At 46.0% G+C, this 5,568-nt stretch overlaps 1 protein-coding gene across 1 annotated transcript in view; it reads right to left on the minus strand.

The window, feature by feature from the left end:
• Positions 1-5,568, minus strand: part of TMEM120B (transmembrane protein 120B) — a 74,016-nt gene that overhangs the window by 66,588 nt on the left and 1,860 nt on the right. The gene's annotated exons all lie outside the window — the stretch shown is intronic.

Consider the following 5,568-nt stretch of genomic DNA (forward strand, 5'->3'; position numbering starts at 1 on the left):
CACGCAGCGCCCGGCCCCGCCCCCGCACGCCCAGAGTAGAGCGCCGGCCCAGCTGTATCCTTGCGGGTCTTGGCAGGGTCTGCCTCTGCCCACGTGGGAGCCCCTTTGCGCCTCCAGAATTTCTCTCTTTTATGAGGGACTCGGGGACTTGTCCACAAGCCGCATTTTCAGAACTTATTTGACTTAGATGGTGGTTTAGGAGCGTGTCCGGGGCGAGGAGGAGGAAAGGAGATTTGGAGGAGGCGAAAGCCCACTCAGCCCTTTGCATTGCCTGAGCTGGGCCGCAGCCAGGGCCCTGGAATGCGAGCGCTGACATTGATCACCTGGCAAGGTCGGGGACAGGGAGGGGAAGTGCAGCGCGGGCTCTGACATCTCACTGTCGTTATTTACTGCCGCGAGTACAGCCTGCATTACTGCCTACTGCCGCGAGAAAGGATGGGCTGCCTGCACTTTTAAGACTGGGTGACTCTCTTTGACAGCTGTGTCTGTCGCTCAAGTGACAGTCTCCTCCAAGCTAGCTGAATGCAACTTCTCGCTGCCTCCCCTTCTCTCTTCTCCCTCCCCTCTTCTCTCCTGGTCTGCCCCACTCTCAGGTCATGTCTATGTCATCTCCAAGTTCTACTTTCCAGCCATCATTATTTCTCTTCCTGACGTTGCATGGGACATTCTTCCCTCTAAGTCTTCAACATGGTTGCCTTTTTCTCATTTCTCAAACTTCAGTTCAACTGGCACTTGAATCTTGAATTACTTTTCTAGGGCAGCTGTCCCCACAAACTAGATGTTTTCAATACCGCAAACTCTTGGTAGGTTTTTTTTTTTTTTTCAGAAGTTTTTGTCTTAGGGTGCATACACTTGCCAGAGAGAGAGACACACACAGAAACAGTGAAAGGGAAGATGAGAAATCCCCCCACCCCGCAGGGATAGCCACATCTCAATCCCTTCTCTGCTCTCCTCCTGGGATCTTGGGCACACATGCATATGCACCTAGCATCATTTTTAAGCCACCGGGTCTGGGTCTGGGACTCTAACCAGGGTCAGCCACGTGGGAGTCCAGCAATGTAACCACTATGCCATGGGGGGGTGTGTGTGTCCCCAACCTCTGGAGTTTAAACATTAGAAATGTACAATGGGCCCTCCTCAGGGATTAATCAACCCAGATGGAAAATGTTACCTGGTTACTGATACCTTGTTGCTGAGTATACTATGTAGTTAAACTTAGTTGCCTCTGTACCAAACCTGTAGGACTATTTTTGGCATTATTTCCTAAACAATACAGGATAAATAGTTACACAATATTTACATTGTATTGGGAATTACAGATAATCTGGAAATGATTTACAGTGCCTCTCATACACCCCAAGGAGCATGTGGGTAGGTCATATGCATATTTTATAGTAGGGACTTGAGCATCCATGGGTTTTGTTATCTGTAGTGATCCTGGAACCAGTCTTCTGGGGATGCCAGCAGATGGCTGTATTCTCTCAAGCTTCTGGAGGCCAGAAGTTTGGGATTGAGGCCTCAACAGGGACCCTATCCCTGCAAACTTCGAGATAGACTCTGCCTCTTCACAGTTCATGATGGCTACCAACCGCCCTGGCTTGCAACTGTGTGGTTCCAACCTCTGCCTCGGTTGGCCCATGGTCTTCTTCCTGTGATTATATCTCCTGTGTGTCCTCTTATAAAGACACCCTAGGGCCAGCCAGTGCTGTGGTGGTTAAGGAGGGTGAATCCCACATGGCTAACTGCAGGGTTCGAGTCCCAGACCCAGCAGATCTTAAAACTCTCTGGTTGCATATGTGTGTGTGCCCAAAATCCTGAGAAGAGACTGGAGAAGGGATTTGCTGATGGCCTTCCCCACCCAGGGGTTGATTTTCTACTTTCCCTCTCACTGTCTCTGTTTCTCTCTCTCTGGTGCATGCATGTTCCCTAAGGCAAAAACCTCTTAAAAAATAAAAATAGACACCCTACTCTAGCAGTGACCTCCTCTCCATGTAATTAATTACATCTGCAATGACTATTTTTTTAAATTAATAATTAATGTGGTTTATTTCCAAACAGAATATGAATGATCTGGGCCCAGAGAAGAGGCAAACATGCCTTTCGTGGGGTGATCAGATATAGGGGTCCTTTTATTTGATTTTGAGAGTGACAGATAAAATGAGTGAAGAGATTTGCAATGACTATTTCTTTTTTAAAAAAAGAATTATTTTATTTTATTTAATTTATTCATTCATTTTTTAATTTGACCAGAGGGAGACAGAGAGAGAGAGAGAGAGAAAGTGAGAGAGCAAGTCACCAGGTCCAGGCCTTGACCCGTGGTCAGCCATGTGGGAGTGTCCAGCACCTTAACCACCACACCACCTGCTGGTCCCTGCAATGACTATTTCTAAGGAAAGTCACATCCTAGGTTCTGGGGGTTAGAACATCAGCATATCTTTCTGGGGGACACAATTTCAGCCCACAATGCCACTGAATGAGGACTCTCCCTGGCCCCCCGAGGTATCTCCACTTCTGGTCATTCCTTTCTCCCCTTCATTCAAGTTACCATTATGTGCCACTGTTCTATTGGCTGGCGGATCCTCGCCGTAGTTTACCATCTCCTGAGATCTCAGAGCGCTTCTCTGTGTCTTCATTGTCAGGGATCCGCAGAGCTTGGCATAAGCCCTCGATAAATATTTGTAGAAGGAATGAACTTTAAAGATCATTTACTGCAGAGAGTCTCAAATTTGGGGGTTTTGTAGGCCCCACGGAGAACACTTTTTTTCCCATAGGATGTGTGCGCTTGCCAGAGAGGGACAGAGACAGAGAAAGAGAAAGTTAGAAACCACACACCCTCCAGAGGGATGGCCACACTGCAATCCCTTCCCCTCCATTCTCTTCTCAAGATTCTGGGCACACATACACATGTGCCTAGTGTGTTTTCCAAGCCACTGAGTCCAGGACTTGAACTACAGAGTCGGCCATGTGAGATCTAGCACCTTAAGTGCCTTTTTGGGGGGCCAGCAGGTGGCATGGTGGTTAAGGGTGCTGGGTTCCAACATGGCTGATCATGGTTTGAGTCCCGAACCTGGCAGATTGCTTTCTCACTTTCTCTCTCTCTCTCTTCCTCCCACTCTGGTCAAATTAAAATACACAAATAAATAAATATTAAATAATTCTTTAAAAGTTTTTAAATAATATTTTTTAAACTTACTACAATTATTTAATTTGCCACAGGGCATGTGCACTCACCAGAGGGAGCCAGAGAGAGAAAGTGAGAAAGCAAGCCATCAGATCAGGGACTCAAACCATAGTTGGCCACATGGGGGTCTAACACCTTAACCACCATGCCACTTGCTGGCCCCCTTAAGTGTCTTTTTAAAAATATAATGAAAATATCCCCACCTCCAATGATTATTATCAACCAGATATGAACTGAAGAAAGTGTTTGATAAAGTTTAAAAAACTGAACACTTCCTGGCTTGGTTCCATGGCCCAATGGTTAAGACAACCAGATCCCACCTGGTCTACCCTGTGGCATGAGCCCTGGATCCAGCAGCCTGGGAGCTGGGCCAGTGTGCGTGTGTGCCCAAAATACTGACAGAAGGGAGCTGTAAAGGAGAAGGGGTGTGTCACGGCCATTCCCCAACAGGGGTGCTTTCTCCTCTCTGTTTCTCCAGTGAGTGGCAAAATTTTAAAAAGAAAAGAAACTCAAAGCAATCTAAGGAAAACTGAGGGCTGCATTTGTAACCAGACCCCTTTGCTGTCCACATCTGTTGCAGATGTAAAAAAGCCCTGAAGGGGCCAGCAGGTTACATGGTGGTTAAGGCCCTGGACTCCCACATGGCCGACCACAGTTCGCATCCTGGACCTGGCAACATGCTTTCTCACATTCTCTGCTTCTCTCTGCTGAGCTCATGTGCCTCATAGCAAATTAAAATAATAAGGGGCAGCAGGTGGCATACCAGTTAAGACACTGAACACAAACATGACACACAACATTTTGAGTCCTGAACCTGGTGGTTTACTTTCTCACTTTCTCTTTCTCTCTCTCTCTCTCTCTTTCTCTGTCTCTCTCTGGTGAGTGCATGTGCCCTATAGAAAATTTTAAAATAATAATAATTCTTTAAAAATTAAGAATAATTTAATTAAATTAATATTTTGAGAACTATTTTATTTAACTTTACTTATTTATTTTTTAAAATTAGAGAGGGACAACGAGAAAGAAAGGGAGAGTGAGAAAGCAAGAAAGCAAACCGCCAGGTCAGCCATGCGGGAGTCCAACACCCTTAACCACAATGCCACCTGCTGGCCAAATTAATAATTCTTAAAAAAGAAAAGAAAGAAATCTGCCCAGACAATTCTATTATGTCGAAAAAAAAATCGAGGGGGGAGGAACCAGCAGTTGACGTAATGGGTATGTCGCTGGGTTCCCATGTACTCAACCGCGGTTCAAGTGCCAGACCCGGTGGCTTAAACTCATCTCAGGCACGTGCGTGTGTGCCCAAGACCCCGAGAGGAGAACGAAGGAGAAGGGATTGCGGCGTGGCCATCCCCCCTGGGGAATGATTTCTTGCTTTCTGTCTCTGTTTCTGTTTTTCTGGTGAGTACACCTGCCCTATAGCAAAAGCCTTCCCCCCCCCAAAAAAAAAAGTGAGGGGGGAAACACCAGCAGGTGGCATGGTGGTTAAGGCGTTGGTCTCCCACATGGTCCATCTCAGTCTGAGTCCTGGACTTGGCTGCTTGCTTTTTCACTTTCCCCCTCTCTCTCTGGTGAGTGCAAGTGCCCTATAGCAAATTAAATATCAAGTAAATTTTTTTTGAAAAATTGAGAAACGTGAGGAAAAAACAAGCTTTTGTCTTTGACTCATTTGAAGACTTAGTTCTCACAGCTCTCTGATGAAGCCATATTTACAGGTTTCCGCTATGATGGCAGATTTGGTTGGAAATTCACAAGAAACGTTTGCCAATCACCAGGTAAGGTGTGGGCCATTTTTTGCTTCTGTTTTTGAGTTTTAGGCTGCAAGAGTAAACCTTATTTCATTGCGCCACCTGCTGGTAACTACTCAGAATTTCCGTTTCTGCCAACAAAAGGCAAAAGGTTTAACAAAGGTGTGTTAACAAGAATTTTTTCCTGCTCCCGAAAATCTATGACTCACAGAAAACTCACTAATGTGACTGGATGGTAGAAACAGTCCTTCGGAGCTGGCAGGTGGCATTGTGGTTAAGGGTCCTGAACTCCCACATGACCGACCATGGTCCAAGTCCTGGACCTGGGGCTTGCTTTCTCACTCTCCTCCCTCTCTCTCCCTCTCTCTCTCACTCTACCCATCTCTGGTCAAATTAATATACATATATCAGTAAATAAATAAATAAATAAAGTTAAATAAAATAATTCTTTAAAAATTAGTTCATTCTTCATCTTTTTATTTTTAGAGGTTTTTGCTATAGGGCATGTGCGCTTGCCAGAAAGACAGAAAGCGAGAAATCACTCCAGAGGGGGGATGGTCACACCACAATCCCTTCTCCTCCATTCTCCTCTCGGGATCTTGGGCACGCACGCACACGCGCCTGGCCTGAGTTTAAGCC

Source organism: Tupaia chinensis, unplaced genomic scaffold, assembly GCF_000334495.1.
Source record: "Tupaia chinensis unplaced genomic scaffold, TupChi_1.0 Scaffold000258_1, whole genome shotgun sequence".
Classification (NCBI taxonomy): Eukaryota; Metazoa; Chordata; class Mammalia; order Scandentia; family Tupaiidae; genus Tupaia; species Tupaia belangeri.